General features: G+C 38.3%; 1 non-coding gene across 1 annotated transcript; it reads left to right on the top strand.

Annotated features, from left to right (window-relative positions):
- The first annotated feature begins 413 nt into the window (after nt 1-413).
- LOC111827107 lies at nt 414-518 on the top strand. Its single transcript, XR_002830603.1, has one exon. It is a non-coding gene; the product is annotated as a U6 spliceosomal RNA (small nuclear RNA).
- Nucleotides 519-12,040: the final 11,522 nt, after the last annotated feature.

Genomic DNA, 12,040 nt, shown 5'->3' with positions numbered 1-12,040 from the left:
TTAAATAATTTTATATCATTTCATGTGACATGTAAGAACCTTACAACAGTGCACTTTCATTTTTCTCCTCTTTTCCTTTGTGTAATTATTGTCATATATTTTACTTCTACATATGTTATAAACCCCACATAATTTATTATGTTCACTTTAAATAATCAAACGTCTTCTAAAGAAATTACCATTTCTGGTGTTTTCTATTCCTTTGTGTAGATTAAAATTGCCATCTGTTATTATTCTCCTTTGGCTCAAAGAGCTTTCTTAAACATGCCTGCAGTTCTACTGGTCACACAGATCCTTTTGTCTTTGTTTGACGAGGGAAGTCCATCTTTCACCTTCATTTTTTTCTTTTCCTTTTTTGATACTGTATGATTACATTTATATTATTGGAATATGTACTTTTAAAAATTTATTGAGTGCCTGCTGTGGCAGCACATCTACTGCAATTGGAATGATGCAGAAAAGATTGGCATGGTCCCTGCACAAGGACAACATGAAACGCAGAAGCATTCCACTTTTTATGTACTTAATGCACTGAACTGGACACTTAATAATGGTTGAAATAGTAAATTTTATGTTATATATATTTGACCACAATAAAAAATGCATAGAAATCATCCAGAAATATACACACAAAACTGTTAACATTGACCTATTCCTGAGAAGAGGAGTTAAGAGTGAAGGGCTGCTTTCAAGTTATTGTTTCTTCAATTTTTATTTTTAATAATATTTGTATTGATTTCAGAGAGGAAGGGAGAGGGAGAGAGAGAGATGGAAACATCAATGATGAGAGAGCATCATTGATCTGCTGACTCCTGCACTTCCACCACTGGGGATGGGGCCGGAAACCCAGGCATGTGCCCTGACCGGAAATTGAACTGCACCCTCCTGGTTCATAGGTTGATGTTCAACTACTGAGCCACACTGGCCTGGCTGTTTCTTCAATTTTTTTTCATGATTCTTTTTTTTTATTGTCTAAAGTTTTACATATGTCTCCTTTTTCCCCCGGTTGATCCCCCAGCCACAGCCATTCCCACCCCAGGCAAGCCCCAACGCCCCAGTGTCTGTGTCCATTGGTTATGCTAATATGCATGCATACAAGTCCTTTGCTTGCTCTCTAACTGTCCCCGCCTCCCCTGCCATTTATCTCTGGATCTATTTTTGTTCACTAAATTATGTTGATCATTATATCCCACATATGAGTGAGATCATATGATATTTATCTTTCTCCGACTGGCTTATTTCGCTTAGCATAATGCTCTCCAGTTCCATCCATGCTGTTGCAAATGGTAAAAGTTCCTTCTTTTTTTATAGTAGCATAGTATTCCATTGTGTAGATATACCGAAGTTTTTTAATCCACTCATCTGCTGATGGGCACTTAGGTTGTTTCCAAATCTTAGCTATTGTAAATTGTGCTGCTATGGACATAGGGGTGCATATATCCTTTCTGATTGGTGTTTCTAACTCCATACTGTTTTCCACAGTGGCTTCACCAGTCTGCATTCCCACCAGCAGTGCACGAGGGTTCCTTTTTCTCCACATCCTCACCAGCACTTGCCATTTGTTGATTTGTTGCTGATAGCCATTCTGATAGCCAGGTGTGAGATGTTACCTCATTGTTGTTTTGATTTGCATCTCTTGGATAATAGTGACTTTGAGCATATTTTCATATGTCTCTCGGCCTTCTGTATGTCCTCTTTCGAAAAGTGTCTACTTAGGTCCTTTGCCCATTTTTTGATTGGATCGTTTATCTTCCTTTTGTTAAGTTGTATGAGTTCCCTGTAAATGTTGGAGATTACACCCTTATCTGGAATAGCATGGCAAATATGTTCTCCCATGCAGTGGCTTTTCTTGGGTTGTTGATGGTTTCTTTTGCTGTGCAGAAGCTTTTTATTTTGATGTAGTCCCATTTGTTTATTTTCTTCTTAGTCTCCATTGCCCTAGGAGCTGTGTCAGTAAAAATATTGCTACAACATATGTCTGCTATTTTGCTTCCTACGGAGTCTTGTAGGATTTTTATGGTTTCCCGTCTTATGTTTTTTTCAATTTTTAAACTTTTTTATTTGGAAATTATTCCAAACACAGAAAACCCACATAAATAAGAGTGTAACTAAGAATATCTCCAAACTGTTTACCCAGATTCAGCTACTGTAAACATTTTACCCAATTGCTTAATCTCTTGTTATGATATATATTATATATCTTCAATATACTTGCTGTACAAATCGATATACAATCTGTGGGGAGACAGTTTAAGTCCATGCAAATATCCTGCTCCTAATCAAAATTTCCAGCCGGATTCAGCGTCCTTTGGTGATTTCTGCTGAACTGATCTTTACTATGATGGTTGCAAATGGTTATTTTCCCACGCTAGGACCCCCTCACACTCACCATTTGGCACTTAGTATTTTATTTTAAACCGGAACTCTTCCTGTTCCTCCCATTTGCTAATATATTTGTCCATTAGGTATGGACACATGAATATCTATTTTTTTCAGTTATTTAAAATTCACTACTGTGTTTAATTATTTTGGTGTTCAACTTGTCCCAGATTTGGCCAGTGGAGCCCCTACAAGCTGGCTCCGGTGTCCCTGTGATATGTGACTCTCCCTGTCTGTCACACTGAGCACTTCCTTAACATCTGGCATCAAAAGATTTTCCAGGCTTTTATTGTACCTACCAACGCCAGACCTAAGTTCAGCCATTATAATAAGGAAAGGTATTAAAATCAGGATCTGGGTATGAGGTATGTTCATTGCTCCTGGGGCATCTTTACTTCTTGTACCTTTCAGTTGTGTGAACTAGAAAATCAATGGCTATTTATACATATACATACAAATATGCATAGACATATAAGCATATACATAGATATATACATATACATGTGAACATATTTTAGACATCATGAATTCACAGCAATCATTTCAATTTCCATCCACCCCCACAGGGATTTTTTCTTGCCTTCTCCTATTCCATATTTGCATGTGTGTTTCTTTTTGCGTGTGTGTGTGTGTGTGTGTGTGTGTGTTTATCAGTGAAAAACTTAGATCCTCAAACAATACATTTATTTATTTGTTCAATTGCATAACACATCTACAATGGTTTCAGAATTGCTTCATGATTGCCTCCACACCAAACAAACCTATTGAGATGCGTTCAGAATTTGTTTGTAATCTCCTCCGTGTCCTGTCACTACACCACAGATTGGGGGCATATAATGTCAAATACTGTACTCACACAGTGTTCAGATTAGGTCTTTCTTATTCTATTGTCCTTTTATGTTGTTCTACAGTTCATTTGGACTGATTTGTTTCACTTTGTTCTCCATTTTATATTCACACAGTTGCCCCTCCCTCCCAAACCTTACTGCCACATTCCTCTCACAGGTAATCAACTTTAAGGTTTCTGGTTGATTCTTCCTGTGTCTCTTTTTGTAAAGATAAATACATCATCAGAGATTTCTTTCCTGCTATTACATATGTTCTTTTAAAAAACAGCATTATTCACGTATATTTTATGTGGTATAAATTCACACATTTTAAGTGGAAGCTAGGTGAGTTTTAGTGAATTTGTACAGTTGTGCAAACATCACCATAATCCAGTTTTAGGACACGGCCATCACCCCTAAAGCTTCTTTCATGCCCATCTGCAGAGTATCCATCCCCACTCCCATCTCGGCCCCCGGCAGCTCTTGATCTGTGTTCTGTCTCTATCGTTTTAGTCCTTCTATAAATTTCACATTAATGGAATTACATACTATGTAGTCTTATGTGTCTGGTTCCTGTCACTAAGCACAAATGCTTTTGAGGTTCACTGGTGCTATGGAATGAATCAGCAGTTCTCCCCTTTTTATTGGTGTATTGTATGGATGTACCACAATTTGTCCATTCACTAGCTGATGGACTTTTGGAGTGTTTCCAGCTTTCTGCTTTCCATGAATAATACTGCTATGGGTATTAGTGTGCAAGTCTCTGGACAGACATATGTTTTCATTTCTGTTGGGTGGACACCTAGGAGGGAAATGGCTGGGTTATATGGTGAGTGTATGTTTAAGTTTTTATGAAACTGCCAAACTGTTTTCCAAAGCACTTGTATCATTTTCCATTCCCATCAGTGATGTATTTATATTTTTATATTAATTATAACCAAATGTTTGCTCATAATGTTCCTGAAAGTTCTTATCTTAGGTAGGCCAGTTATTGTCTTTGTAATTCTTGCTCATTTTTTACTTGTGAGCAGCCCTTCCTCACAAGTAGTTAAAGGATAAGTCAGATTATTCCTTGTTTAATTATAATGACCCAGAAAATTGTTTCCTCTCTTAGTAGGGAGTGAAATGACATAGATGACATTATTAAGGAAAGGACTTTTTAGCCTTAGTCTTTAAAAATAAAGATCAGTTGCATCAGAAACCTAAGATTTCATTCTTTCCGATGGGAAAGCAGAAAATGCAATTAGTTTGTGGAATAAAGTAGTTCTTTTATTTTCTTATATTTATTTATTTATTAATCCTCACCAGAGGATATTTTTATCATTGATTTTTAGAGAGTGGAAGGGAAGGAGCGGGAGAAGGAGAGAGGGGGGTGGGAGAGATGGAGAGAGAGAGAGAGAAAGTGAGAGATAGATAGATAGATAGATAGATAGATAGATAGATAGATAGAGGTGAAACACATCAGTTGGGCCCTGGCCGGCGTGGCTCAGCATTTAGACTGCCCACCCGCACACTGAAGGGTCTCAGTGGACCTGTCAAGGCCATGTGCTCTCACATCATGTGTGTGTGTGTCTCTCTCTCCCTCTGCCCCCTCCCTTCCACTCTCTTTAAAAATCAATGGAAAAAATATCCTCAGGTGAAGATTAACAAAACAGCAACAATAACAAAAACATCTATTGGTTGCCTCCCACATGCACCCGAACTAGGGGGTGGGAGGTCAACCTGCAACCCACAAACGTGCCCTTGACCGGTAATCCACCCACAGTTTAGCTGCGTGGCAGGCTCTCTAACCGCATTTAAAGTAGCTCTTTTGAATGATCGACCTTTGGGAAATTGACTAAAGGTAGGGTAGGGTCATTATATTTAGATTTTGAGAAATCAGAAGAGAATTCAAGAATGTAGAGAAAACAAAATATAGTCCCCAACTTGTAATATTTATTTTGAAAGGAGTGCTGGGGGTGGGGGTAGAAGGTTTTGTGGGCACAGAGGCAATCCTGGAAATAGGAGCTGCAGCTACACCCTTCAGCCCCTCCACTGAGAATGCAATAAATACCGGCTCTTCTTGCAACGCCCAAAGCACAAAGGGAAAACCCCCACCATGCCCTTGCAGTGCCTTAAAACACAACGAGACCAAACTGCAGCTGCTTGAGAACCAAAGCATGCTTTCTGGCAGCCCCCCGGGGGGAGTCATCCACAGGGCACACGGAGGTAACACAGGCTTCAAGCTACACCCAGGAAAATTCTCATCACTCAACAGAGTAGGCAGATAATTATTAACTTAACTTCAGCTAAATTTTAAAATAATCAAAGGTTGCTTTACAAAAAAAATCTCTTTATATCCCTTTTCAAAGTTTTTCTCTCTGCTTCTGCTACTTATCTTTTGCCCCATCCCAAGTGCATAGCTTGTACATTTTGTTGGGCTTGAATTTAGCCAAGATAGATATTAAGCAGCAAAATTCTCATTCATAAAAGGTACACTTAAAATGGTTAAACATGTACCCCGTGCTTCAGGGAAGTGTGGGAGTATTGGGGCAGCAAAGGGCTTTTCCTGCTACCCCTTAAATTACATCGTATAGGCTGGTGGTTGCTTTCTCATAGGCCCAAGTCTTATGAGGTACATATGTACAAAACTAATGGGTTCAGTGTTTTTAAGTTTTTAGTTTTTAAGAAAGAAAAATACTCTTTGAGAGTTTGTTTAGATCCTATCAAAATAAAGTGAGTAACAATATTTTATATGTCAGGAGAACAACCAATTATCCCTTTGTCTATTTAGTCAATGGTAACTTTACAGAGATATACTTAGGTAGTAAGTAAGAAAAGAGAAAAATTGAATGGTAAGATAGTATGTGCCCAAAAAGTAGAATGGCTGCTATATAGGGTGTCCCCCCACACAAATATATACATACACTTTGAATAATTATAAAGGTAAGGCTCATCACAATACATTTCATTTTCAAAGTTGAGCTCTCAGCTGTTAAAGTGTGCATACATTTTTTGGGGGACACCCTGTATGTAGTTGGCAAAATGTGCCTAGCCTAATTATCTTGTAGTGCCTTTTTAAAAATGTCTTCATCTAAAGTTATGAGAGAGAGAGAGAAAGAGATTGGTTGCCTCCTGTACATGCCCGGATCGGGGATTGAACCAGCAACCCTTTGGTGCACAGGAGAATACTCCAACCAACTGAGCCACCAGCTGGCACACTTGTAGTGCCTGTTTTTAATTGACATTCTTTGTAGTTTTCTTATTTTCAGAAATCATCTCTCTAACACACACAAGAGCCCCACATTGATTTCTACTGTTGGTTTTCTTTTTTAAAAAAATTACTTTTTATCATCGAGAGTATTACAGATTTCCCCCATTTTCCCCTCCGCTTTGCCCCCCTCCACCAGGCTCCGCCCCACTCCAGGCCTTCACCTCACTATTGTCTGTGTCCTTGGGAAATGCATGGATACCATATAATTTTTTTGGTTAACCTTTTCCTGCCCCCACCCCCTTCTGAGATCTTTTTAAAGTTTACAGCTTTATCATTCCACAGATGGAGGGTACTGGAGAAATGCTATAGAAGAAACACCAAGATGTTAGTACTTCTGGTTTGATTTGGTGGTGGGTTGATTTTCAAAATAGTCCCAACGTGTTCCCATCTAACCTGTGCTCACTCTGGGGTTGGTTGGCAACGTGACTTATTCTGACCAAAGGGACAGCAGCCAACATGATGCAGCCGGCCGTGGAAAAGCCATCCATGCACACCTGGGACAGATAACTCCGGTCTTTTCCTTTTACTCTTCAGTTTTATCTTTATACAAATAGCAACATTTACATTTGTGACAGAGTAAAACATTTATGCCCATAACTCAGTAGTTGTTCAAATATACATTTGACCATTCCATTGCATTCCAGTGATTACGGGACTTCATTTTTCTCTGAGAAGTCTGACAATAGCATTTGACACTCCCCTCGCTCCAGGGGAGTGCTGGTAAATGTTCAACATCGAGTCCTCTGAGAAACAACAAGCCCCGATTTGTAGCATTTGCTGGTTTCATGTCATGAGTACTCCCACATGGCTGATTTCAACCTCCCAACACGATCCCTTCATGCAGGAAAGAGATGTGCGCACCCTTGCAATACTCCCAGCGTACAGGCACAAAAAATGTGAATACACATAAGAGCATAGGTCAGATGAAAGGTAGGAAAATAACTAGGAAACGTTGCATTTCGAGTATCTATTACCAGGGACTTTAATATAATTTGTTTAAGTGTGCATTGATGTCAGTTAAATTTAAATAATGGTTGTGTTTAGCAACTGGTTTGCAGAATTTCTGCAAATTTAATTGGTTCCAGCAAGTCAGTATGAGCTGCCTTACCTCCCACAGCTGCACTGACATCTGCAGAGGGGAGGGGCTGGGCTCCTGGAACACCCTCCCCCGGAAGCTGGGAGAAGTGGGAGGGGCTGCTGGAGGGGGAGGGCCCAGCTCAGCCAGAATCACTGTGTTCCATTGAGGGTTTCCTCTCACTTTTCCATGATCTATCCTCAGGTTTATGGGAAGTGCTGTTATATGGTGTGTAGGAACCCACCTTAAAGACACACTCTTTTTCCCTTTCAAACTCCTATTTGAAATGAGCCCATGTACGCTCTATTGCAGTGATGGCGAACCTTTTGAGCTTGTCGTGTCAAAATTTTGAAAAACCCTAACTTAACTCTGGTGCCGTGTCACATATAGAAATACTCATAATTTTTTTTTTTTGGTATTTGCAACCATAGTAAAAAAAGATTTATATTTTTGATATTTATTTTATATATTTAAATGCCATTTAACAAAGAAAAATCAACCAAAAAAATATGTATAAAATGAACAAAAACAGAAAAACAATGTACATTTAGGAAAAAATAATAATAAAAACAATGATAATCAAATGGTACGAAAACTAGAAATTAGTGACTTTTTTGGTGCTGAAGTTTGTCTGCTAATTCTTCGATTGCAGGTTCATACTTGGTGCACTTCAAGGCCAAGCAAGCACCACTAACTTCATCTGTTAGCCTGTTTCTTTTGTTGGTTTTAATATTATTTAATGCTGAGAACAAAGTCTCACAAAAATATGTTGATGAAAAAATTGTTAGCAAAGCCATCGCTAGATTTTTTATGTCGCTAAAAGTGTCAGGTACTCTGTTCCAAGCACTCAAAATTTCTTGTTTGTAGTTGCACTCTTCTTCATTATTCAAACGATTTCGTTCCAGATTTTCAAGTTTCGACCTTAAGTCGACAAACACATGAGTCCAAATGCTACCTTGAAAATCTGCAAGTTGCATCTCTAAATCGTCAATTTGCATCCACTGGAAATCCTTTAATTCCAAAGTACTGTAAACAGCTACATCCGGATACTTAATTATTTTAATGGTCTGTTCTAGGCTTCTAAATTGGTCGAATCTTTCGCTGAACTGTTCAAATAACGAGTTTACTATATTCTGGTACATAAGTATGGACTCCATTACACTCGTTGTAGTGGCCTTCTCAAAATACTTTTTTTATCCGAGGAAAATACTTATAAGTTTTAGTTTCACTATCTCGCTTGCAAATTTTAAGTTTACTTTCAAAAGATTTGATGTATCCAAACATAACATCAATACTTTTGCCAAAACCTTGTAATTTTAAGTTCAGTGCATTCATATGAACAGAGAGATCTGTAAAAAACATCAAATTGCTGACCCACTTATGATCATTGATCTGAGGAAAGTTTGCCAGATCCTTATTCTTAATAAATACCGTAATTTCTTCAAAGCACTCCACAAATCGCTCAAGTACTTTACCTTGACTCAGCCATCTCACATTATTGAACATCAGTAGTCCACTGTAGGTTGAATCAACTTCCTATAAAAGTGCAGAAAATTCTCGCTTGTGAAGGGGTCGAGAAGCTATAAAATTCACAATTTTTGTTACAACTGACATTAAATCATTCAATTTTGAGAATCCCGATTTGGCACACAACACCTCCTAATGGATAATGCAATGAAAAGGTACAAGTGGATGTCTAATAGCTTCCATAAACAATTTCAGGAATCCCACATTTTTCCCCCACCACATTTGGTGCCCCATCTGTTGTGACTGACACAATTTTAGAGATATCAATGTTTAGGTCACTGAATGTTTTTATAACAACCTTACATATTTCGTTTCCTGATGTACTTATTGGCACTGATTCTAACTTTATCAACTCTTCTCTCATTGTGAGATTATCAGAATATCTAGCAATAATGGCCAACTGAGCATTTGATGAGACAGTAGTTTCACCAAGAGAAATTGAAAAATATTTACAACTATTTAAGTCTTTTTTTAATTGATGTTGTACGTTTTTGTTAAGATCTATTATTCTGTCTTTGATGGTATTTCTACTGAGTGGTAACTCAGAAATTCTTTTAATAATATCTTTATTTTTCATATCGTGAAATAGAGCTGGTGCACATCTTAGAAATGTTTCCTTAATAAATTCTCCGTCACTGAGGGCTTTTCCATGCTGAGCTATGGAGTGAGCAATACAGTAACTTGCTGATGTTAAATTTGTAGAGCATCTTACAAATTTAATGATGGAATTTGATTGACTTTTATAGAGGTGTAGCTGCCTAGAAATGTATTCCTTCCTTTCATCGATACTTTTTTCAAGAGCTGACAATGATTAGTTTCAAAATGTCTCTTTTTAAAAAAAATACATTTTATTGATATTTTACAGAGAGGAAGGGACAGGAATAGAGAGTTAGAAACATTGATCAGCTACCTCCTGCACACCCTGTACTGGGGATGTGCCCGCAACCAAGGTACATGCCCTTGACTGGAATCGAACCTGGGATCGCAGGCCGTCGCTCTATCCACTGAGCCAAACCGGTTAGGGCTCAAAATGTCTCTTTACATTCCATGTTCTGCTTACTACCGTTTCATTACACAGTATGCACAATGATCTGTTGTTTCTTTCAAGACATACGTACATCTCGGTCCGTATGTCTTGAAAGGGTCGGCTACTGCTACTTCCACTTCCTTTATCGTTCAATCTTGCTTTTTTATTTTTTTGATTCTCCATCACAAGGCTACAAAAATAAATAAATATAAATCACTGCGTTTTTTATAAAAGGTTGATAGGTTTCTTATCTATTAACTTTTGCAGTGTTGTTGCACTGACTCCTGGTGCAAAACAATTCAAAGATAGTATGTATAACCAACAAATATATGGTGCTGTAATCAATTATCCGACACACAGAATGTCTCATCGAGCACTGTTGCACTGTATATCCTTTTCTTCTAACCCTTCCATTCCTGTCTCCTAACGAACATGGCGATCAAGTACGTCCGTTTTCGGAATGCACCCGAACGCACGGGAAGCTTACCCGAGGCACATGTTGACAATAACGAGGCCATTTCCAGAATTGGGCATTTTGTCACTCGAGTAAAAATAAAATGTCATGAGTAAAGATTAATCTCTTTGTAGTGCAATTCTTAACCTTTTTATATTAATGTCAATATTGGAACAATGTATCTTGGATGTTTTCACTATGTATCTTTGCTACGAAACACCGATGTTGCCAGAAACCGGTCCATCCTTGCTGCTTGACACAGTCGCTGCAGGGAAGAAACATCTGCACAGCATATGTTTCAAGGGACCTGGCGTATATGGCATACTGTTCTTAATATGTTTGCTCCCCTTCTTAGCGCTATGTGTTTTAACCAAGGTCACCTCTCCGAGAAAGGTTGTTTCCCCAGGTGGGGATCTTTTCCTGAAGTTAGGGAGGGAATAAAACCCCTTAGCTAAGTGCCAGGCGGGTAGTTAATCACTTTAACTATGAACAATCACGCTTAAGTTACATAATCTTTACTCCCTGGAATGGAGATAAGAAACTCCCTAACCTTTGGAATAGAAATTGATAGGATTAAAATCAACTGGTATCAATACAGATGTAACAAGACAATAAAACACAGAACTTGGCTGGAGAACCTGGCTAGAGAACCTCCCTATGCTGATCAACTGAACGCTGCCTCCGTGTCCTTCATTCCTTCTTCGCCGACTCCATCACACCTTTGGGAACCCCTGGACCTGCTGGGGCTGGACCCCAACACGATGTACATGTTTACATCCGGTTTTAGAATTCCATTATTGATCATGAGTAACGTGAGTAATAATATTACTCGAGTGATGCCCAACTCTGGCCGTTGCGAGAGACAAATATTTGAATTATGCAATTTTTTGTCACCTCTGACACGCGTGTCATAGGTTCGCTGCTCTATTGTTTAATGGCAACAGGTTAAAACACATGGTTTGTGGTGACTCTTTAAAGCTATCCTCTGTACTTGTCTGAGCTTTTCTCCCTCACTTTTCCGTGTTTGTGTGGTTTTTCCTGAATCTCTGTCTCCATCTGGTCTCACCTCTTAATTTTTTCTTTTCCTATTTACATTTCTTCTTTTTTTCTCTGGGTCTTCTAATTGGCCCATAATATAGAACCAATGTATACATTTTTATTATTTGTTGTTTTTATTGAATAGAATGTTATGTTTTCAATTTAAATATTATGTGAACAGTATGTGTTTCCTTTCAAACAAAAACTATCTTGAATTTTATTTATGAGTCCCTTAGTGGATTTTTGAGGCAATGCCAGTTGCCTTTGACAGAGAAAAATAATTTTCTTACAGCCATCCTAAACACTATTAGTTCAGCCTGAACAAACACTACCCAAGGATAAACTAAAAAAATAAATCAAAAATTTTAAAAAGGCTTCAGGAACCTGGAACAGGGTAGTATCACAATGTGCTGTCAACATAACTTCAAGCCATTTTTACCAAAAACTGGGGGAAATCTGG

The sequence above is a fragment of the Myotis lucifugus genome, unplaced genomic scaffold, assembly GCF_000147115.1.
Source record: "Myotis lucifugus unplaced genomic scaffold, Myoluc2.0 scaffold_132, whole genome shotgun sequence".
Classification (NCBI taxonomy): domain Eukaryota; kingdom Metazoa; phylum Chordata; class Mammalia; order Chiroptera; family Vespertilionidae; genus Myotis; species Myotis lucifugus.
This window is presented reverse-complemented; position numbering and strand designations above follow the sequence as displayed.